Genomic DNA, 25,169 nt, shown 5'->3' on the forward strand with positions numbered 1-25,169 from the left:
TTTTCTTGGATCACTTTAGACACACATTAGAATTGTATTTGAGATTCGATTGGCTATAATTTAACCATCTCTTTTTGTTAATACCAAAATCTCTTGCCTAAAGCCACTTGCCTAAAATTTTCTCTTACCTAAATCCTAGCAACTTCTTCAGCTCTTTCTTACTAGAGTATATTTTGTCTACTGATCACAGAGTGAAATGAGAGAAATGAGCACAGCAGAATGAAAGTGATGAGAGCATGTCTGATCCCACCTCAGCAGGGAAGGCATATATAAAAGTGTCTTCAGCTTTGGCTGCCCCTACCGGAAAAGAAAGATCTGCTTGACTCTATAGCTAGCAATCAACAAAGCATTCAAAGGGGTTGTCAGAAAGGTCTATCTTAATGTAAAATAGAATCTACTGTTATTGTAGAGATGAGCTTTGTTAGTGTCTCTATGATGCGTTAATGGAGACGCCACTAAAATAAAGACCCATCATCCCACCCCAAAAGACAGAGGTAAGTGGCCTATCTAGTTCCAGGTCTGTTATGTGCCATTCACATGACACTTTTATTCAGAGATCTGCCCTCTCTATTTTTGGCCAAAAAGTTGCTATTCCTGTTTTTTTAGTATTGAAGGATTGAATGATTTTATAATGATTACTACTTCCGCATTCTTAAAATGTCCACTTGCTAGCTTTTAACTCAAAAGGATCCCAAGTAAAAGGTGTTATAACTACTAAAGAAATGCTCCTTAGTACTCACCACAAGATCTACTTTAAAAAACATGATAGGCCCTGACCTGATGTCTCAGTTGTTTGGAGCATCATCCCTTACTCCAAAAGATTGTGGGTTTGTTACCTGTTCAGAACACATACCTAGATTGTGGATTTGATCCCCAGTCAGGGTGTGTACAAAGAGGCAACTGATTGATGCTCCTCTCTCACATCAATATGTTTCTCTCTCTCCATCTCTCTCTCTCTCTGTCTCTCTCTCTCTCTCTCTCTCTCTCTCTCTCTCTCTCTCTCTTCTTTTATTCTCTCTAAAAATCAATAAAAACATATTATCAGGTGAGGATTTTAAAAAACAATTTTACTGAATTTCTGATGTACATGCACCAGAATGGGGACCATTGTCATTGTTCTTGAGGAAATAAGCTGGTGAATATATGCTTCTCCATAATCAAAGTCCTTTTCCCTCAATAGGTATAAGGGATATATTTTTCAGTTTCTACTCATATAATAGTGGCCTGGAAGCTTCCATTTTAACTAACAGTGATGGGCCCAGTGATCATTTATGTGTCTAGAGTGATGAATGTTGAGTGATGGATGTGAATCTGTTGGAACTGTATGGCTCAGCAGATAAAACATTGGCTCAAGGACTGAAGGGTTCAGGGTTTGATTCAGGTCAAGGGCATGTATCTTTGTTGCAGGTTCCCAACTCTGATTGTAGTTCATACAGGACGCAACCAATCAATGTGTCTCTCTCACATTGATGTTTCTATCTCTACCTGTCCCTTCCTCTCTAAAAATGAAAGGAATAATATCCATTAAACTTAGACCATCCCCTTCCTATAGCACTAACTGAAGTATTTTTAAAAATGTATTATTTTTCTATTGATTTTAGAGCCTGGAAGAGAGAGAGAAAAAAATTGATGTGAGAGAGAAACATCAATTGGTTGCCTCTCATACATGCCCTAACAGAAGATCAAAACCTCAACCTGGGTATCAAACCTTGACTAGTAATCAAACCTGCCACCTTTTGGTATATGGAATGACACTCCAACCAGCTCCTGAGCCATACTAGATAGAGCTGAAGTATTTTTGATTCATCTCCCAAAATAAGAAGCCAATATGTATTGGTGGTATTTATTATAAAATAGGGAGAGACTTTCACAGAATGGAATTAGGGCAAAAGACCCCCTTAGTTAAAAAAAATCTACCAAATTCTTTCTACTTGCCAAGTACTCTTCTAGGAACTAGAGATGGGCAGGTAAGTGTCTGTCACTGAAGAGTGCTCATAGGCTGGTGGGAGAGACAGACATGGAGGTAGATAGCTACAGTGCAGTGGAATAGGCATTGCAGTAAAGGTGTGTGCAAGGTACTATGATGTTTATGGGTTATGTCTGTGGCCATGGTATAATTATTCATGTGGTTCTTTAAAATAGCTATAGCAGTCAAGTCTGCCTGAACTTGTCTAGCAACATTTCCACAGGATAGGACAGAAAACCAATGAGATTAAGAATGCTTTGCCACATATATTATCTATATCCAAATGGAAATGAAAAATTAGGTACACTAACTTTCCTTTCTACCATGGATTAGGGGGAGATGGTACAATGGGAATTTAATGAGCTTTTAACTATTAATTCCCCAAAGCTCTTGGGATTGAAAGATAGAGTGAGAAAAAACTAGAAGCCATGAGGAGAATTTTAGAAACACAGGTTAAGGTTCCATGTCAGGAAGAACATATTTTTGTGTGTTTTTAAAAATATATTTTTATTGATTTTTTTACAGAGAGGAAGGGAGAGTTATAGAGAGTTAGAAACTTCAATCAGCTGCCTCCTGCACACCCTCTACTGTGTATGTGCCCGCAACCAAGGTACATGCCCTTGACGGGAATCGAACCTGGGACCCTTCAGTCCGCAGGCTGACACTCTATCCACTGAGCCAAACCACTTATGGCAGGAAGAACATTTTGTACAAATAAAGGAGTCTATTTAGATTGCCTGTGAAGATGAGAGCCCAAAGATCCTAGCGGTCCCTACAAACAAACTTAGGTACCAGATCAGACCACAGGTTACTTGGGTCCTCTGCATATTGCCTTGTGGTCTAATGACTCAACATTGTGCATAGTATCTTTTTGAGTACTTTTTAAGTAAGAATCTTATGCTTGGAGAAACCACTATAAGAAAAAAAAAAGAAAAGAAAAAGTAGCAATATCATTAAAATATCATTCTATTTGTAAAACCTGTAATCTACTCTGAACATACACTAAAAAGAGGCGAAGGAATAATACAAAGTCCCCTCAGCTTATTCTTAGCCAGTCATACAAGAAAAGCCACCATTAGGTAATATTCAGAAGACATGACTCAGAAGTCTCCACCTCTTGGACACATTCATTTTAAGATAGAGTAGCAGCAGAGTCTTGCTTACCATGTGATTTACATAGCTCTGAATTACACATGAATGGGAACCTGTGGCAAAACTACCATTAAAGAAAACAAAGTAGAAGACAGAGCAAATGATGCATTCTGTGCAAAGTTGGAAGTTTAGACTGTTTCAAGAATCTGTCATGGTAAGAAAGATGTCTGCCTCTTCCCTTACCTAAAAAGAACAGCACGTGAGTGACAAAAAGGGTCCATGAAGGTAGCCTGGGAGCAGAGGGCAGGGTGAACTAAAGGCTGCCCACTGGAAGAGAGAGAAAGGAATTGGCATGGACACAAGATACGCCCAAAACCCCCTGCATTCACAGCACAGATACATGACTAGGTTAAAATCAGTTTCACCTCCTCCCCAGGGTAGAAAAGCAGGAACAGGCCAGGCCAGGGCTAAAGGAATGACATCGTGATGGTGCTGTGATGGTGCTGGCTTTTCCAGAGGTCTTGGAAAGATGGCAGCACAACTGGGGCCAGGATATGCTCATTGGTCCTTTTAAATCAAATTCTTGAGTATCTGTATTTATGGATTAAAATGTCTTCCAGTAGAGAAAAAAGTGTTCAGAAGGCAGTGGAAAGGACTAGTCCTTCCGTAGTTTAAGAGGATAAGAGCTCTGGATAAGGGAAAACTCATTTCAAATCTCTGCTACTTATAGATTGATGTTAAAGTATTTATATTTCTCCAACATGTGAAAAAATTATTGCCCATACACCATCGAGTAAGGTAGATTACATTGCACATGTAAATTGTATAACACATGTAGTGTTGGTGAATGATTATCTATAATAATAAAAGTGTAATATGCAAATCAACTGAACAGCCAAACAGTGGAATGACCACCCACCATCCAAACGTCCTTCTGGACGACCTTCTGGGAAGCCGGGGCTGCAAGGGCTGAGGCAATCAGAGCTGTGAAGGCCTGCTCTTGCAGGAATTTTGTGCATAGGGCCTCTAGTTAATAATAAAATCTTGACTCAGCAAGACTGTCATCCATTTCTATAGCATTCTGTGTCACCCACACCAAGCTCTGTCTCGCTTCATGGCATGACTTTCAGTTTGGTCCTGACATTTCACCCTGGGGTCCAGCTTTGCTCTGCTTCTCCAAATACTGAGAGCATCTGTCTTGCTGCCTTCAAACCTCATGCTTCCATGTTCTTTAAGAGTGAGTGCTAGAATTATTTATAAAGCCAGTACCAATAATAGACAAACATTTTAAATCACAGATAGGACATATACATGACTTTTAGGATATATTACTCTTGTTCTTGATTTTTGAATGCATTCGTCTTTTATAACAGTGACCCTGAGACCACAGATGAACAAGGGATAGGCATTATTTTGGATCCTCCCTTTCAATGGGTAAGGATGACTCACGAAAAGCTAGTCACTGATATCAGATGAAGAATCCAATGGGGCATTCTTCAATTCTTACTTCAAAACCTGCCGTAGTCTCCATTTACTATGGAAAAGTCAACCTTAAAGAGGATGATCCCGAGCTGTTAATGTTTTATTATATTAACTTTTATACTTACAGCATTTTCTAGATTTGGATGGGCCTCTGATTACCCCCAGAATACAGAGAGGAAGCCATGTAAATTCCCTTCTCAACAGTTAAAGGCAGTCCTTGTTCCAAAAACTCTCACATGTGTGATCACATGTCAGTGTCCCCACTCAGTCAGGCCTTGGCTTCTCGGGATCTATTCATTACAAGTGAGTTTATGTGTCTTGAACCATATGGCCTTGATAAATGATCCCGGAGCAAAGAAGCAAGGTATTTTAAGCTGGCCACAATTTTATTGAATCTCACAGGCTTGCTTTGTAGTCACTCCAATAAACTAAATGAGAAATTTCTGATGCTCCAAGCTATCCAGTCCCCAGGACTCAATGTCATGATTCAGAGTCCAACAAGACAACTCAAGAGTGTGCTTTTTGTGACACTGTGACCACAGGGATAAATAATCGCTTAGTAATTCTCTTTGAAGCAGAAAATTCTAAACATGTAGGAACCATTTCCCCTTAATGGGAGCCAGAAATCCTGTAAGAGCTTGTAATGGCATTCACACATCTGAATGGTAAACAGATAAAAACAGGAGTGCACCAGTTGCACAAATGACTTGCTTGTCACAAACTTGTCATTGCAGTCATCTAACATTTCTCTCACAGAGCCCGAAGGAAAGTATGGAACAAACAGACCCTGCTGACGTTTTGGCTCTGCTAAGCCTTCCTCTGAGCTAAAGCATCTGCAGCATCTTCCTGTTCTAGACCCTTTATCTGCTGAAGTTAGCTGATACTGTATATGTCAAAGAAATGCTTGACTATTGCATTAACAAGTTGATGACAAGCAAGTTATTCCTGCTGCTAAAATACTGCTGCTTTTAGCAGGCTGCCATTTTGACCTTCATATTATAATACAGGAGAACCCTAACAGAGCAGAGCATAGGGGAGATACCAGTGCTGTTGCCAGGCCTCTGTCAGATAAAAAGGACCACCTGTCTAGGCTTAGGTGCAATGGTGTAGGTCAGTAGTTGGCAAACTCATTAGTCAGCAGAGCCAAATATCAACAGTACAGGGAATGAAATTTCTTTTGAGAGCCAAATTTTTTAAACTTAAACTTCTTCTAACACCACTTCTTCAAAATAGACTCTCCCAGGCCATGGTATTTTGTGGAAGAGCCATACTCAAGAGGCCAAAGAGCCGCATAGGTATAGTAGATGCACCAGGAAGTTGCATCAGGATCATAGATGGGATTTCCTAGTATAATTGCAAATGTCTCAAACATTTCAGACCATCTCAAGCATTCCTGAGATAAAGGGAGCTGAACAGAAATCCATTTCCTCCCCTGCCCCTTCAACCCCCCAAGCATGTGCCCACACATAGGCCTGTATATACTTTATCAAATGTTAATGGCCGGAAACGGTAATGAAAATCATATACCAGCTTCACACATAGTTTTTGCCAGTTCTTGGAGTTCCTCCATCAGTAGCCTCTCCTCAACTCTTCCTCATTCAGCATAACATCTGGAACTGACTCAACCTAATCAGAACCAGGCTCTTTCCCCCTGAAAGCAAGGAATGTCCATTAGCCTCCTCGCAGAAACCTTCAAGAGCTCTAAGGCACCACGGGTTCATCTCCAGCCTCCGCTGCCAGCAGGGAGTGCTCAGACACTATGCTATTTCTTACTCCTGTCTTTCTGTTTAAAGAGCCTTCCAACCCCCTGGGGGTACCCACCCATGGTATCCCCAGGGTGTGCACACTGGTGGGTCTCAGGCTTATCAGCACATAGACCCGAAATGGAGCCTGTAACAGGAGCCTTGCCTGTTGCTTGAGTATTCTGCCTCTGGTGCCATAGGCTACCAGACCTTGAAACAATGGAGCATTTGCCCTCAGACTTTGGCTTTTTTCATAAAGCTGAGCTTCTCTTATTCCCCAAGGTGTCAGGTGCCCTGTATTCCTTTTAGACCACTCCTTAAGGGCCCATTGACAGTGTCTTATCTGGTTTAAATATTGACGGAAACACTTGCATTCTCAGGCATTTTCTGGCGGGAGCCCTAGGTGCTTTCATTTTTTAAAGTCTTGTGTAAAAATGATGATCCTTGGTTAGCCACAAGAACCCAAATTTCTTGCCAAAGTAATGATGGGACTTAACTTTCTTTTATATTTGGCAAGTTGGCCATAGTACTGTCTCCCAGATGAAATGTTTTACTCCCATCCCAAATATCTCCCACTGTAATCTATACCTCAGCTTTGTTATCTCAGAAGACAGGTGGGAAGGGTGTGAGAAAAGGGTCCTATGTTTTACACAGCTACATATATTGGCCCTGAAAAAGGAAATGAAAGTAGTTTGAGGCGGCACTTACATTTCTGTAAAAGAAAACAGAAACAAATGATTTAAATTTTAAATGGAGTTTTAGTGACTTTTTCTTTCTTTCTTCCTTTTTTTTTTTTTTTAAGTTCCTAATAGGATTTCTGTAATGATTTTGTGTTTTCTTTTTTTAATAGAACTTAAATGGCAAAGAAACGATATGCTATTTTTGATTTAGGGAAAAAAATTAAAATCTTTCTTTATGGGAACTCTCTTTTTAAATACACATTAGGGAATAGATAATGGCAACAACAACAAAAATGTCCTTGCTTCCTATTTAGAGGATAGCTAATTAATGTATGTGTATATGTGGGTTTTTTTAAAATATTGTTTTATTGTTGAAAGTATTATCTATGTCTCCCTTCTTCCCCCATTGATCCCACTCCTGCCCTCTCTACCCCACCCCCTACTCCAGGCCTTCAGCACCCTATAGTCTGTGTCCATGGGTTGTACATTTATACATACAAGGTCTTTGGTTGATTACCTCCCACCCTCTCCTGCCATCCCTGCGGGATTCCCCACTCTGTTCCATGCTTTGAGTCTCTGCATCCACTTTGTTCATCAGTTTATTTATTACTTAGATTTAATATATATTTACTTACTTGAGTGTTTATTCGTCTATTTATTGTAAGAAAGCAAGGAAGAAAAGAAAAATAGTTATACTGGAGCAATTTCATTAGATTCATAAGCTTTTAGGACAAGGAGCCTGGTGGCAGGACTATAACTATATCACACTCCCACATTAGGGATATGGATATTGAGATGCAAAGATGTTTAATTGCATCAGCAAAGACACACAACAACATTGTGACAGAGCTACACCTAAGTCAAGATCCAACTTTCAATTCAGACAATACTATCAGGGATTAAATTAAAATTTTTAAAACTTTCTTTTAAATAGGATACTGTTATGTGAATGATTTGCATTGATGTGCTTAAATCTAGTAGAATATTTGCTTTTGGAATAACTAAGGCCATGAACTGGGTAAGCCAACTTAGGGATATATATTTGAATCATTTGGAGATATTTCTTCCTAAATTGCATTTTATGTGAAAATTATAAGGAACTGGTATTATTTCAGTTAATTTTTTTTCTCAAGATTTCAAAGAAATACTCAATTCCCTTTTAGGCATCTGAAAACAAAGATTTTAAAATGGGTCTGTTCCTATAGTAAGTACTCATTTAAATAGGCCATATTCTAACATTCTTGGAGATGAAAGACCTTTTATTATATTAAAAGAAATCTGTCCTTTATTCCCTCTTGTAGCCATGTTTTGGTTGGTTCTCATAATTGCCAGTTTCAACAAAACACTGGTTAAGTCCAAACATCAATGGTTTTGTTTGTTTTGGTTCTTTTAGTTTAATACTAGGGGATAAATAAAAAATGCATTTACCTTTTTGTAGCTATGATAATTATATACACTGTTTTTCATTTATGCAAAACTTATTTTTGAGGGTTTTCTCTTTGTTTCATTTCTCCATTTTTGCATTTTCCAAACATCTGTACCATGGCTGGTGGTGAGAATAGCAGTGACTGGCGCTTTTCTTCCACGTTTTGAGAGAAAGAGAATTGGCTGGAATAAAACCTTGCTTTCCATGTGGTCGACTTGAAATACTGCATTGAAAAGGTATTTTCTCTTTTTCTTTTCTGAAACTGAAGGTGAAACCCACAAAATAATAGCTATATTGATGCCCAACCACCTGTTTATTCACATCAGAAAAGTCCTAGGCAGTGCATTCCCCACTTAATCAGTTGCAAGATCTAAATGGATGGATGTTTTTTGTGCATTGGTAGTATCATAACAACAATATATGCTACTGGTCACTCACTTAAGAAAGCACAGATTCTATAGGCAGTCAAGAAGTTAATAGAGTTTTGCTTTTGCTTCAACAAAATGATCACTTTGTAAATATGTTTGACTATGAAGTGCTTATTGATTCTTCGAATATTGGGATATGTTGTCAGGAACAGTAAAGAGAAGGTCATACTGGTGTGTTCTGTTACCTTGATTAATTCTAGTTAGGAAAAGCAGCAGTCTTTGTCTTATCAATTCTCTTAATGTAAAATATTTCAAGCGCATGAAAGTATAAGGAATAATGTGAGCATGCAAGAATTTAGCACCCAGGTTAAACAATGCTTAATTAATTTTGAACTTATTTTGAACCATTTTTATCTTTTTTATTTTTTCATTATAAGTCATAAATACTGAAGTGCACAAATGAAATGTATAGCTTGATGAGTGCTTATGTAAATATACATCCATATGACATTTAATCCAAGATACAAAACATCCATCACACCCTAGGAAGGTCCCTCATGTCCCCTTGCAGGATGATATTCTTAAAGCTTTAACAAAAGGTTTTTTAAAAAGCAAATCTATTCTGACCTCTGTAATCAAGAATAATTTTACATAAGCCATATATTAGGGCTTATATAAAATGCATCCTACTATATGCAAAACTAGAATTTATTTGTTGAGTCTCTCATTGTTAGACATTATTTCCAGTATTTCCCAATCATAACCAATACTGCAGTTAAAATGCTTATACATGTTTAAACACATAGAAGAATTGCTAAACTGTAAGAGGCAGTGCATTTTCAACTTTATTAGGGATTGGATTGTAAAACATCTCTCTAATGTGATAGTATCAATTTATATTCTCATGAGCAATCTTTGAGAGCTTCTCCATATGCTTCACATTTGGAATGGGAAAACTTAAAATTTTTGTCAGGCAATTTTGTATTAAATAATATCTCATTTAAAAATTTTTCACTTATAATTCATTAGGATTTTCTCATGTATTTTGCCTATTTGTATTTTTGTCCATCTTTCTATTGGGTTATTTGTTTGCTATTATTGTTTGGATGGCTTTTGATTTTGTTTTTTTGTTGTAATATTCTGGATTCCCATCCTTTGAGCATTATAGAATGCAAATATTTCTTCCCAATTTGTAGTTTCTCATTTAACTGTGTCTGTACTAGCATTTTTTTTTTAAATATATTCTATTGATTTTATACAGAGAGGAAGGGAGAGAGACAGAGAGTCAGAAACATCGATGAGAGAGAGTCATCGATCAGCTGCCTCTTGCACACCCCCTACTGGGGACATGCCCGCAACCAAGGTACATGCCCTTGACCGGAATCGAACCCGGGACCTTTCAGTCCCCAAGCCGACGCTCTATCCATTGAGCCAAACCGGTTTCGGCTGTACTAGCATTTTTTAAAAGAGTTTCTCATTTAAATCAGTTAAGTTTATTTGTATTTTCCTTTATGATATATGCTTTATGTCATTTAAGAAATCCTTCCATTTAACCTACCTATAGTTATTCTAATAGTTTTAAAATTTTGCCTTTCTAGATCTTTAATCTTCTTGGCATTTGTTTTTGTATATGGTATCTTACATACACCCTATTTAAATTCTTTTTCATGTGATTAACCTTATTATTCCACAATTTATCAAATTAGTCATCCTTACCAATAATTTACAATGCAATCTTTCCCCTACATCATATCTGTTTTTAGTATCTTTATTTCATCAGTGAACTGTTTCTCTACTCTGACACTAACACTGTGGTGCCTTACTTACCAAAACTTTATAACATTCTAGTTGTTTAGTGAGGTAAATGTCTGCATTGTTTTCTTTAAAATCCTGGCCTTTTACAATCCAATATGAATTTTAGGGTTAGTTAAGTCAAGTTTGACAAAAGCCCTGCTGAATTTATTTGTAATTATTGTACTTTGACTTTAGAGAATACTCTGAGGATTGTAAAACCATGTTATAAAAACTGTCAATTAACACACTGTATTCCTCTATTTAATCAGATCTTCCTTCATGTTCCTTTATGTTTTATAGTTTTCAACCTACAGGTCTTGCTTGAACCTACTTTGTCTATTACATATAGAATCTGTTTTTATTTCATTGTTTACTACTTATTATTGTTGAATATTTAGCAACTTTGCTGAACTCTTTTACTAATTCTACAGACTAAACTGGAAATTCTCTTAGGTTTTCTACAAAGACTCATATGCCATCAGTTAATAAGGACAGCTATTTCCCTTAAATTTCAATTCTTAATGCTCAATTTACTTTTCCTGTCATATTGCATAACTAGAATTTCTATACAGTGATGAATACAAACTGCGATAATAGGAATATCTGTTCTGTTTCTCACTTTAATAACAAGATTTTGGAAATCTGATATTTGCTTAAGGATTTTTGATAAATCAAAACTATTGTGTCAAGGGAATTTTCACTATATATATATATATATATATATATATATATATATATATATATATAGGCAGCAACTGTAACAGCCATAACAACCAGTTGCTATGACACCCATTGTAGCCAGCAAACTGGCCAAACTCTCAGCCCCTCCCCTTTGCTGGCCTGCCCCTGATTGGATTCTCCCACCCCAATCAAGAATGGTGCCACCTGCCAAATGCCCGCTCCCTTCCTTCAGGGGAAGCCCAACCCCAATCAGCCTACCCCACCATGATAGACCTGCAGCTCCTCCCCACAGAAGGCCACCCCAGATCAAGCCCCCCAACCCTAATTGGGGGCAGGACCCACTGGCCAATAGCCTGTGGCTCCTTCCCCCAGTCACCCTGGCTCTGATTGGGGCCTAATAAGATGGGCCAACCCACCAACCTCCCACCATCTCCTCCTCCTGACAGGCCCAGCCCCAATCCACGCTGAATGGGGCCTGGGAGCCGGACCCCACCTGCAAACAAAATCAGGTGCACAAATTCATGCACTGGACCTCTAGTCTGTTTATAATTTGCTAGCATTTTTAATCATAAAAATATGTAATGCATTTTATGCATTAATAATATAATAAAATTTGCCATTAATATGCTAACATTTTATATGACACCATTCCCAGAGAAAAATTTACTTGATCTTGGTGTATTTTTTAATCCACTGTTGAGTTTAATTTGCTGATATTTTATGTAGTTTGCAGGGAAAGATTTGTTTTTAATTTTACTTTTTAAACTGTTACTATAGAGTTTTGGTGTCATACTAATACCATCCTCTTAAAATAAGTTGAGCAGCATTTCTTTCTATTTCTGAAACTGGTTTTATATTATGGGGATTTTGTATTCTAAAGATTTGTTAAATTTGCCTCTAAAATCATTTGGACTTGGTATTGTATTTCAGTAGGAAATAAGTAGTGTATGGTGGATTTTTAATATCAGTTCAATTACTTCCATGACTATTGCTTTATGCAAGCATTCTATTTCATCTTATGTCATTTTTGGGAAATGTTTTTGTTTGCTTTTTTTCAGAAAAAAAAATGTACAATTAATAGTTAATCTACATGTTACATTTATTTGCATAAAATTATTATGCAAATTTATAACAGTTTGATGATTCTTAATTCTATCTTTATGCCCCCTTTTATTCCTAATATTATTCATATAAGCCTTTTCCCTTCCTTTACTATTATAGTTGTTAGACCTTATTCTGTTTTATTTGCTTTTCTCAAAATCTGGCTTTTGATTTTGCTTATCTACTTTGATATGTGTTTTTTTTTAATATTCTTTATCATTGCTTTCTGCTTTCATCAACATGGTTATATTCATTCTACTTATATTTTAGACCATTTTTCTTTCTTGTGTTGAATTATTACTCATTTAAATTTAATACTTTTATTATTTTTAAAAATGGATTTCAGTCTCTAACTTCTTCAAGTTTCCAATTAACATGTTTTGATAAGTAGTATTATTCAGTATTAATATGTTATAATGCCTGCTTTGATTGACTTTTTACGCCTTGAGTTATTTAGAAGTGTGTCTTCTCCCTTTCTAAATACATTTGCTTTATTTCTATTACTGATTCTGCATTTAATCGCAATATTATGATAGTATTTGTTTTATATGGTTTTAAATGAAAAAAAAATACTCTTGAAATATTTTTTATGACCTGGTACATGGATTTTACTGTTCATAAAATCTATAGGTGATTTATCTGTTTCTTTAGTGATCGTGCTAACATTTTTATATGTATGCCTAACTACTTTCACTGTTGTTGTTAATATTTATACTCAATACTTAATTCCCTTTATGCATATATATTTTAGTTAACACTGTGCCCATCTTTATTCTTGGATTCGGTGGCTTTGTTTCTTCTTGTGGAATTACACATTTTAGTGATTCTTTAATATCACCTTCTAACTCAATCCTTCCCTTAAATCTCCTAATCTTAAATTATCCCATCTATTACATTTTTATGTCAATGAACATCTTTTTCATTTTTTAGATTTCTATTTGTTTCTTTATTAACTTATTCTTATCTTATTGTTGTGTGTTTTTATTTAATAACTAGAGTATGAAAATTCATGCACTGGAGGGAGGGGTCCCTTAGCCCAGCCTGTCCCCTCTCACAGAAGCCCTCAGGGGTGGGAGGTGACCTAGTGATCAGGGGAAGGCAACGCCTCATCACACCTCTGCTGCTGCCACTGCTGATAGCACAAACCTTGCTGGCCCTGGTTATCTGTGCCTCAGGCTGGCCCTGGGTGGCTGGGCATCTGCCATCATAGTCTTACCTGTACCTGGGGCCTAACCTGGGTGACTAAGCAAACGGCATCCAAGGCTTGCTTGCACCTTGGGCTTTGGCTAGGCAGCCGCCATCTGAGGCTTGCCTGTTCCTTGGGCCAGCCCTGGGCAGCTGTGAGGCTGAGGAAACTGAGGTATTCTGGAGGCAGGTGCATGGAGAAGCCTGACACCTGCCACCCCAGTGGGGCTGAGGGGACTGGGTGCCGCCATATTGTGGCTGAGGGCACCGCCATATTTGAGGGCGGGGCAGTCAGATAGCATATTCCCTCCTTATTGGCTAAGGGTGCCGCCATCTTTGCAACAGTATGAGGGTCAATTAGCATATTTCCTCTTTATTGGCTAGATGTCATGTTCTTTTACAGTATGATTATTTATCTCTGAGTAATGTAAACAATATTGTTGAAGTCATTGTCAGGCAATTTTATAAAATCAAATTCACCTGGAGTGAATGTTCCAATGATTAATTTTATTGTTTTTAAATTTTTTTCCTTACTATTTTTTTATTTGAACTTATTGGGGTTATATTGATCAAAAAAATTATATAGATTTTAAGTGTGCAGTTCTATAATACATCACCTGTACATTGCATTGTGCCCTCACCATCCAAGCTCTAGTCTCCTTCCATCACCATCACCATTTATCTCCTGTATATCCTCTTCCATCTCCTCTCACCCCATCACACCCCTCCCTCTGGTAATCACCAGACTGTTGTGTGTGTCCATGAGGTATTTTTGTTATTTGGGTGTTTTTTGTTTTGTTTTGGTTTTTGTTGTTTTTTGTTTTGTTTTGTTTTGTTTAATCCCTTCACCTATTTCACCCAGCCCTCTAGTTTCTCATTCCTCTGACAACTGTTAGTTTACTCTCTGTGTCTATGAGTCTGTTTCTATTTTGTTTGTTTTTTTGTTCATTATGTTCTCCATACAAGTAAAATCATGTGGTATTTGTCTTTCTCTAGCTGATTTATTTCACTTAGCATAATACTCTCTCAGTGCATCCAATCACTTATGAAAGGTTAGATTTTCTTTTTTAAGGCTGAGTAGTATTCCATTGTGTAAATGTACCAAGGTTTTTTGTGTGTTTTTTTACCCACTCATCTATTGTCAGACACTTTAGCTGCTTCCAAATCTTGGCTAGTATAAGTAGCACTGAAATGATCGTAGGGGTGCATATATTCTTTCAAATCCATGTTTTGGGATTCTTTGGATATATTCCCAGAAGTGGAATCACTGGGTCATAAGCCAGTTCCATTTTTAATTTTTTATGAAGCTCCATACTTTTTTCCACAGTGACTGCACCAACCTGCATCCCACCAACAGTGCATGAATGTTCCTTTTTCTCCACATCCTCTCCAATACTTGTTGGTTAATTTATTAATTATAGCCATTCTGACAAGTAGGAGGTGAAAATCTCCTTGTGATGTTATTTTGCATTTGTCTGTGGATTAGTGATATTGAGCATCCTTTCATATGTATACTATCCATATGTGTATTCTCTTAGGACCTACTATTCATTTCCTTTAAGCAATATTTGAATCCTTCTCCTTTGGCATCCCTCATGCTAGACTACATGTTCCTCTGCCTAAATTGTAGACTCCTTTAATGTACACTCATAGGGTCTTTTCTAATGATCAACATACATATCTCCTCGCTAATAGATTCTCATTTGCCTTTTGTACAAGTTGTGTTTCCCATTCTCCAATGTGTGCAGTCTTAGTGGGAATGTAAATTTTGGTGCCTTGTCCTCTGTTAGTGAGGGGTAGGTGGGCAACTGAAGCCAAATCTATTGAAGTGCTATTCCTGAACCTTGAAACTTGAGTGAAAGACTCAGGAATGAGAAAGGGTGGTTGAAATGTATTTATTCTAGTAGCAATGACTGGATAAGATAGTTGAATAGTTTCTACTAACTAAATAGCTGAAGTGATCTTATTTCTAGTAATGAATTACTTCATTAACCCTTCCATAAATTATTTCTTTGTTTAAATCTGCCCATAATTGACTTCTGTTTAAAATGAAAAAATCTCTTTGGATGTGGACTTCTCTCTCCAACCTTACAAAAATTATCCTGGTTCCTTATTTTAGTTGCCATCCCAAATCAACATATTAAGCTTTGTCAACCATGCTCCAAACCACTGCATTCCATTTTTAATTAAAAGTGTTATAGTTCTATCAAATAGTTGACATATTTAAAACCAACCCACTTACCCCCAAAACTGGTTTTCTTTATTACTTCATTTCTCTTAATGTCAGAATCTTTCTCAAAGATTTACTCTTATGATAGCTACACATTTAATCAATTGCCAAATTATCCTACATAATAACAGCCTAGGTGGCATCACGCAATGCTCTCACACAACATCATCACAAAATGGCTTCCACAAGATGGCTGCCACAAGATGGCCACCCTGACATTGTCACAAGATGGCCACCACAAGGTGGCTGCCACAAGATAGCTGCCACAAGATGGCTACCACAAGATAGTCACCACAAGATGGCTAGCAAGGGTAGACAATTGTGGTTGACCAGACCAGCAGGGGAGGGCATTTGTGGGCAACCTGGCCATCAGGAGAAGGCAGTTGTGGGCAATCAGGCCAGCAGGGGAGGGCAGTTAGGGGTGATCAGGCCAGCAGGGGAGGGAAGTTGTGGGTGATCAGGCCAGCAGGGGAGGGCAGTTAGGGGTGATCAGGCCAGCAGGGGAGGGCAGTTAGGGGTGATCAGGCCAGCAGGGGAGGGGAGTTGGGGGCGATCAGGCCAGCAGGGGAGCGGTTAAGCATCAGTCAAGCTGGCAGGGTGGCAGGGGTGTAGTTAAGGGGCAGTCAGGCTGCCAAGCAGAGGTGGTTAGGGGCAATAAGGTAGGCAAGAAGGGGAGCAGTTATGAGCCAGCAGTCCTGGATTGTGAGAGGGATGTCTGACTGTTGGTTTAGGTGGGATTGGGCCTTAACCGGCAGTCAGACATCCCCCAAGGGTCCCAGATTGGAGAAGGTGCCAGCCAGGTTGAAGAAACCCCCCCACCCCATGCACGAATTTCTTACATGGGTAAGGAGACCAGATTTTAACTTTAGTAAAGTGGGAAACCATTGACGGGGGTGGGGGGTGTCTTAATTACTTGATTAAAAATTTAGTCTAAATGGAGGAACAAAAATTTTCATAGAACGCAAAAATAGTATTGTAATATATTTTTTAAAATTTCAACATAAGTACAATTTACAAATATAATAAATAAATAAAAACTATGTATAGTCGTAAGTGTCACTTTCGAGGCCGGCGCTAGACTTTTTGCCACCACTATAAAATATAAATAATATGAGTACTGTCTGCTAAATTCAAGAAAATTTATGTATTTATGAAATAAATAAATACATTACTTACCTAAATTATCTGAATAGCTGATGTGTAATGACATCACTTGTTTAACTAGCTTACGAGCATGCAGTATGATGTGTATCATCTGAGAGACAGTTACAAAATGTTTTCGTCATTGCCAATCCCAAAAAATGCCATTGTTCATTAAGTCCAAACAATGGTGGTCGATTTCTAACTACTGATCAACAATGTGAACTTTGATAAGCAGTTCTCAATAATTAGCTTTCAAAAATTGTTATTAAAGTTTAACATTATAAAATTAACAAAAATAATATAAAACTCATATTCTGGCTAAATAGCTACATGGCCACCGAAAACCGTATATTCCCTTCCCATGCTCCCTCTGTTCCCTAGCTTGTCGTGCATTCTTTCCAAAAATTGGCACTTTTTTTAAATGCCTCGGGATGTGGGACAAATTGTTAAAAAGCGGGACTGTCCCGCCAAAAGCGGGACGTCTGGTCACCTTATACATGGGGCCTCTAGTTAACTCTATAAGAGGTAAACTCAAGTACCAGCAAGTTGTACTCTAAAACTTGAAAATTAGCATAAATTTCCTCTTAGAATTAAACTGTGAAATCTCTAAGAACCTTGCTAATATTAGCTATAACATTTATTGCATTATCACTACATTCAGGATTGATGCTAAGTCCTTTACATGAATTATCATAAGTCGCCATGCATTAATTTTGTTTGGAATAGGTATTTTTATTTTCAGAGAAGTTATATCAATTAAGATACTTCAGTTGTAAATAATGGAAACTTAACTGGCAATTTAAGTGGAAAAGAATGTATTGCAAAAATATTAAAAATTTACAGAAACAGTAGGAAGGTATAAGAAGCCAGTTTAGAAATTAGGTTCCTAGCCTCAATCCAAATCTTAGAATGGTAGCTTTCAGCATCTTCCTTTTTAAGAAAATCCTTGAAGCTGTGGTTGTATCCTCCAACCTCTCAGTACCTGCAACTCTGTATACACTATTGCCCCAGGTAGAGTTGGACACATTTTTTTACAGCCTTTTGCTGAAGTAGTGAGCCAGGCTAAGGCCCACCATTTTACATGGAGCCTTTTCGGCCACATTGCTTACTCCAGAGAGCTAAACACTCAGCCACCTCTGTGTGCTTCTGGATCCAGATTTCAGCAGCTTATCTTCAGCACCCTTTTCTGCTTTTGATTGTTTTACGGAAATGATCACCTTATTTTTAAAATTCTTTTTATTTTTTGTTAATCCTCATCCAAGGATATTTTTCCATTAATTTTTAGAGAGCGTGGAAGGGAAGGAAGGTGGGAGAAGGAGAAGCAGTTAGGGAGGAAAGGAAGGAGGGAGGGAGAGGAAGAGAGGGAGGAAGTGGGGAGGAGAAGAGGAAAGGAAGGAGGGAGGGGGGAGGAGGAGAGGGAGAGGTAGGGAGAGAGGAAGGGAGGGAGAGAGAGAGAGAGAGACAGACAGAGAGACAGAGAGACAGAGACAGATAGACAGACATTAATGGGAGAGAGATACATCAATTGGTTGCCTCCCCCTCACACCCAATCTGGGCCCTGGGCCAAGTCTGAAGATGGATTCTGCAACCCAGGTATGTGCCCTTGACTAGGAATCAAACTTGATACCCTATAGTGCATGGGCCAACGCTCTAACCTCTGAGAACACCAGCCAGGGCAATGATTACCTTCTTTAAAAATCTCAACCTGGCCCTAGCTGGTTTGGCTCAGAGGATAGGGTGTAGGCCTGTGGACTAAAGGGTCCCAGGTTCGATTCTGGGTTGCAGGTTCGATCCCCAGTGGGGAGCATGCCAGTCAATGATTCTCTCTCATCATTGATGTTTTTATCTCTCTCTCTCTCTCTCCCTTCCTCTCTGAAATCAATTTTAAAATATTTTTTTTTAAATCTCAATCTGCCACTTTGGTTTTCTTATTTTGTATTGTATCAACATTTTCAGTTAATAATATATTTTGGACAATACTCTTGGTATTTTACATTGCTATGATTTAGATATATTATTTTAACACAAATATTTTATATAATACTTATTATTTTTGAATGTATAGTTGTGCTAGGCACTGAACTTTATTTTATTCAACCTCTCCATAGTCAATAACTTTTATTATCATTTTATAAACTGGGAAATTGAAGTAAATACGCTAAATAATTCCACCTTAGAAAACAGGTTATCACTAGTAAATGGCAAAAGTAAGATTTGAACTCAGTTTTTTTTCCACTATTAAAATCAGTCCTCTTAACTAATATCTATTGTAAAAAAATATATCTGGTTCTATCTCAGAAATTTTACTGAATATCTTCTGTGGCTTTCTGCATCATTGGTTCTCTCTTTCTGTCTCTCTTAACATATGAGTGCTTTATTTATTATCAATCTAGTAATTTGGAAGTTTTAAAGCATATTTTTTCTTCTAGTAATGATTGCTTTTATTTAAAACAAACAACAACAACAAAAAACATGTAGGTCTATTTCCTTTAATTACCATCATCAATGAAATGGTATGCTTTATGAAATGAGAAATTTAGGCTGCTCCTTCTTCATTCCTTTCCCTCTATCAAATTTCCCATAATATATATATATATATATATATATATATATATAAAAACCTAAGTGATGGTTCAACCGTTTGACCATTTGACCAGTAACTATGACATGCACTAACCACCAGGGGGCAGATGCTTAACGCAAGGCATGAAAACATGGGACAGACTGAAGAATAATTTCAGAGGGGAGGGGGTAGAGTGGGAAGAGATTAACCAAAGATCTTATATGCATACTGGGGCCCCTCGGCCTGGCCTGCAGGGATGGGGCCAAAACCAGCTCTCCAATAGCCCCTTGAGGGGTCCTGAATTGCAAGAAGGCACAGGTCAGGCAGAGGGACCCCACTAGTGCACGAACCCAAGCACCAGGCCTCTAGTTTTGTTATAATATATTCTTTAATTATAGGTTATTATCCATTTTTATGATATAGGTATGGAGAGTGTAATTACAAAGAGCTACATCATTTATTTTGGTAATAGAGAGCTTCTAGCACCAAGTAAGTGCTCAGTAAATATTTGTTACATATGAATGAATGAACCTATTTTGCATGAACACAGAAAGTACACAGAGAAAGAAAGCATAGCTGAGATATCTTTAGAGTTTTCCTCTACTGCTGGATGACTCACCTATTCATTTAAACCTTAGATTTTGTAAATGATTGAATAGGCATATGATTTAATAAATACTCTTGATGTCAATACTTTTGTTAGATAAGCACACTTTTATGAACCAACCCTTTATAAACAATAAACCCCAATTCTAGTTAGTCTCATTCATAGTTATTTCCACATTTGCCCCTTCTGCCATACCAAACCCCTGCAGATAATAAATATATTTGGCAACTCCCATTCTCACATCAGTGACTATTGTTACGTTTTCATTTGACAAATATTGTGTGCTTCTTAAATATGAAGTAGTGATTAAATAACAATAGTTGTATCATATTCAATTGCTAATATGGTCTTCCAGAATAGTTCGTGTTATTAACTATTTAAATAGTGGCACTTTGAAGTAGTTCTTATTGTTTTATTTTTTAAGAATAGTTCTTAAAATTCCAACTATAGTCAAAGAAAATTCTTTATAGAAGTTGATAAGAAAATTTGATTTTTTATTAAATATCACTAGATGGTACCAAGAAACTTAATGATGATCAGCAACATGCTAGAATAAAAATTTTGATGCTTCTATTATAGTAAATCAGACTAATAAAACAATGTAGATTGATAAAGAAGAGTAAGGCAGTACAAAGTAGGTCATTTGATGACGTGCAAATTTTATGAAATTTTAATGACTGATCAATTTATTAGAAGTACAAATTATTTATGTTTATAAAAACACTGGAGTCTTTTACTTGGCATTATTTTAACAATCTTTTATATGTAAGAACAGATTAAAAATTACACTGTCTCCCTAGCTGTTTCTATTCTTGAAATTGTAAAAAAAAAAAAAAAAAAAAAAAAGATTTTTATTATTCTCTATTTAAAAGGCACTCATCTTGGAATCAGGAAACTTGGTTTCTGGTCCCAGTTCTGTCATTAAGCTAACTCTTGAGTAATTCTTGAACTCTGAATCAATTTCTGAATTTTAAATACAAATAGGTTTGATGCTTTGTAAAGCCCCTTCCAGGGTCCATTCCTTCTCTCTCTCTCTCTCTCTCTCTCTCTCTCTCTCTCTCTCTCTCTCTCTTCTCGCTCTCACTCTCTCTTGCTCTTGCTCTCTCTCACTCTCTCTCCTTGACTGTTTTTTTCTCCTTTCTCTCTTTCTTATATATAAACTAGAGGCCCAGTGCATGAAAATTTATGCACTGAAGGGGATTCCCACAGCCCATCCTGCCCCCTCTCACAGTCCAAGAGCCCTCAGTGGCAGAAGGTAACCCATGGATCAGGGGAAGGCAGCGCCCCCATCATTGTTTTGCCATTGCTACTACCAGCAACACATGCCTCAGCCGGCCCTGGTTAACTGAGCCTCAGGCAGCCCTGGGTGGCTGGGCAACTGCCATCTGAGGCTTGCCTGCACCTTGGGTGTCAGCTGGGCAGCAACCATGTGAGACTTGCCTGTGCCTTGAGCTGGCCCTGGGCAGCTGGGGGCCTGAGGGCACTAGGGGAATCCAGGCTGCCTGTTGCCCCAGCGGGGCTGAGGTAGCGCCATCATCTTGTGGCTGAGGTAGCACCATCATCTTCAGTGCCACCATCTTTGAGGGCATGGCAGTCAGTTAGCACATTTCCTCCTTATTAGGTAAGATACCAACCTGTATAAACTTACTTGCATATAGGTTTCATATAACAATAACGTAAGCTATTCAACAAAATTCATAAGGAAATATCCAAGAATTGAATTAATTTGCCCAGAATAAGGCAGTTTGACCAATCCTATCTAATAAAAGAGTAATATGCAAATTGACCATGCCTCCACTACACCCACAAGCCATGCCCACCAGCCAATCAGGAGCAAGTATGCACATTAACCCAACCAAGATGGCTGTGGCCACAGAGAGAGCAGGAGGCTGGGGTTTCCTTGGCAATGGAGGAAGCCAGGCTTTCCGCCTGCCCTGGACTGCCTTGGCCTCCACTTAAGGCTACAAAGTTTCAATTATAGAAGATAAATTAATCCCAACAAAAATGGCAGCAGCCATATAGCTGGAGAGAGCAGGAGGCTTTAGTTGCCCCCAGCAATGGAGGAAGCCAAGTTTCCACAGCTCTGGCCTGCCTTGGCCTCCACTTAAGGCTACAAAGCTTCCATTATAGAAGATAAATAAATCCCAACAAAAATGGCTGTGGCCACAGAGCAAGCAGGAGGCTTGGCTCCATTCAAGGCTACAAAGTTTCAATTATAGAAGGTAAATAAATTCCAGATACCAGGGCCTCCGCTTGGGTTGCTGGGGGACATGTCCAGCCTAAAAACCACCTCAGGCCCCCGCTCAGGCCACTCCATGTCCCAAGGGAACCCCCACCCTAATCCAGGACACCCTTCAGGGCAAACTGCCTGTCCTCACTCGTGCACCAGGCCTCTATCCTATCTAATATAAGAGTAATATGCAGATTAACCATCACTCCAACACACAAGAGGGCTGCCCCCATGTGGTCAAAGATGACTACTTCCATGTGGATACAAGATGGCCACCACAAGATGGCCAGCAGGGGAGGGCAGTAGGGAGGGACCAGGACTGCAAGGGATGGCAGTTGGGGGCAATCAAGCCTGCAGGGGAGGGCAGTTAGGAGTGACCAAGCTAATAGAGGAGGGAAGTTGGGGGTGACTGGGCCTGCAGGAAAGGGAAGTTGGAAGGGGCAGGGGTGGCGGGGGAGACTCAGGCCTCCAGGGGAGGGAAGTTAGGGGCAAATAGGCTGGCCTGGAAGCAGTTAGGCATGAATCAGGCTGGCAGGGGAGTGGTTAGGGGGTGGTCAGGCTGGCAGGCAGAAGTGGTTAGGGGTAATCAGGAGGGCAGGCAGGTGAGCAGTTAGGAGCCAGCAGTCCTGGATTGTGAGAGGGGTCCCAGAATGGAGAGGGTGCAGGCTGCGCTGAGGGACACACCCCCTGTGCATGAATTTCGTGCACCGGGCCTCTAGTATATAAATAACTGGGAGCTACTGTTGGTTCTTACAGAACTGAATTTTCTAAAGAGCTGTTAGAGAGCAGTCTACAGAATGGATAAGAACGGAAGAAATCTGGACTAGAGACCAGGCAGGCATGATGCCATAGTTCAGAATGAGGTAAGAAGAGTCCACAGTATAATGATAACATCAGAGATGAAGGGGAAGCAAATTATGTGAGGATACTAAGATATACATTTGTTCAAATAGAAAATCTGAAAAGATTATTAAAAATCATGAAAGAGGAAAAATAAATGTAAATAACTGGCATTCATATAATAGGGATAATGGGGATATATATTGACATAAAATTCTATAACGTAATATGGTATTATAGTATCAAGAACTTTTTTTTTTTAAATGTATCCTTTGGTCTGGTAATTTTATTGCTAGAAATTGATCTATGAGACAGAGACTTATATACTAAGATATTTTTCAGACTGTCACTTATAAAAGTGAAAGAAGAGAAAAACAATCTTAAAGATTTCATCAGGAAAATTATTAAACAAACTATGAAACATCCATATATATTGTTGCTTATAATAATTATTAATTATATTGTTATTAAATTAATTTTGAAGAATTTTTAGGCAATGCTCATAAAATAACGTAACCAAAAATATATGATCCAAAAAAACTTGTACACCTAACATGATCCCAAATTAGAAAAATTAAAGTATTTGCTTATAATAAAAGGAAACACATTAAAATATGAATAATAGTTACCTCTCTATGGTAGAATTAATATTTATTTTTAAGACTTTTAATGTTCTTAGAAATAGTCTGAATAAAGAAAATAAAATTTTGAATAAATAGCAAATCTAATTAATTCCATATTTGATATAATTCACCTTAAGAAAATAATGCATGTGTACTACTTGTTGCCTCTTAAAGGGATTCAAATGTTTTGCTTTTCCTATTTACTAAGCTTCTGAAATGTCCAAGATGGAGATTTTAGGAATCATATCATATTGACTGTGATATTTTCTGAATTATACCATATTATTTCTATTGCCCAGTATCCTTCAGAGTCCCTTTTTTCCTTTTTGCATTCCTATACATTTATCTTAGGTTATCAGCCTGCATTTGACATTACAGAGCCTTGTTTTTCTTAGTCTGTCAGTCCGTTCTGACATTATGATGCTGAAACTGTTACCACTAGATGAAATTCCCCATCATTGGGGGAGCCAGGTTCTTGGGTAGGGGGTCGCTGAAAGAAGCCTTGTCAGAAGCGCCTTGGGGAGGATGGAATGTGGAAGAGGCCTTATTTGCATGGTTACATTTCTGGGGTCCAAAGTCCTCTGCCCCTTAAGCCAGGCCTGGAAAAGGTGCAGCTGGGGTTTCAGCAGAGCCAGAAATAGGGCCAAGGTCCAGAGTTTCCATTCCATGTTACAACTGAACGTGGTTCAGCATCGAGGCCAGGTTAAAGTCCAAGTGTGGAGTCCTACATGGTCATGCACCATGTGGGCAGAGGGGCATTCCCCTGCAACAAAACCACATTTACATGTATATGAGATTATCACAAGGAAGAAATCTAGATCACATTTTATGTTTCCAATTGTTTTTTTACTTCTAAATTTCTCATTGTTTAAAAAGCTCATAATCTAATAATAGAATTTTGATTAATTAAAATATAAAAAATGAAGTAAAGGAGACAGCCAATGTCACTGTAGACTCACCTTTATTGGGTGGAAGGAACCACTACTGAGAAAATGTATCAGGCACCAGTCTTGAAAACTGAATCTCCATTGCTCTTTGTGAGAGTGAATAAACATAACAACTAACTTGGCTCTGTACCCAGAATTTAGCCATAAAGGAACCCCAGTTGGAATGCCAGAAAGAATGAACCAGATAAAGTTTTATCAGCTCCAAATATACAATCAATTTAGTCTGCCTCTTTTCTAACAAAACTGTGTAACTAAAAAGAAATGTGTATTTTTTTTTTTTTTTTTTTTTTAGTCTAAATTCTTTATACTAGCCAATGGCAAAGTGCTGGAGTAACTAAAAATTTCCAGACCGCACCCTCTCTTTCTTCTTCTGCCAGGGGAATGAGCCACTCTCACTCCAGTTCTGCCCTCCCCTGACTCCCTGATAATAAGTGAGCCCAGAACCATTTGTACACAAGCTCATCTCCTT

At 38.2% G+C, this 25,169-nt stretch overlaps 1 protein-coding gene across 11 annotated transcripts in view; it reads left to right on the forward strand.

The window, feature by feature from the left end:
* Nucleotides 1–25,169, forward strand: part of ZBTB20 (zinc finger and BTB domain containing 20) — an 821,112-nt gene that overhangs the window by 533,544 nt on the left and 262,399 nt on the right. For 7 of the 11 annotated variants that reach the window (XM_045583975.1, XM_036444509.2, XM_045583978.1 and 4 more), the window contains one exon: nucleotides 8,525–8,624. The exons of the other annotated variants lie outside the window; for them this stretch is intronic. The gene's annotated coding sequence lies outside the window, so the exon portion shown is untranslated. The remainder of the gene's footprint in view (nucleotides 1–8,524; nucleotides 8,625–25,169) is intronic. 11 annotated transcript variants of the gene reach the window in all.

This window comes from Pipistrellus kuhlii, unplaced genomic scaffold, assembly GCF_014108245.1.
Source record: "Pipistrellus kuhlii isolate mPipKuh1 unplaced genomic scaffold, mPipKuh1.p scaffold_m20_p_2, whole genome shotgun sequence".
Lineage (NCBI taxonomy): Eukaryota > Metazoa > Chordata > Mammalia > Chiroptera > Vespertilionidae > Pipistrellus > Pipistrellus kuhlii.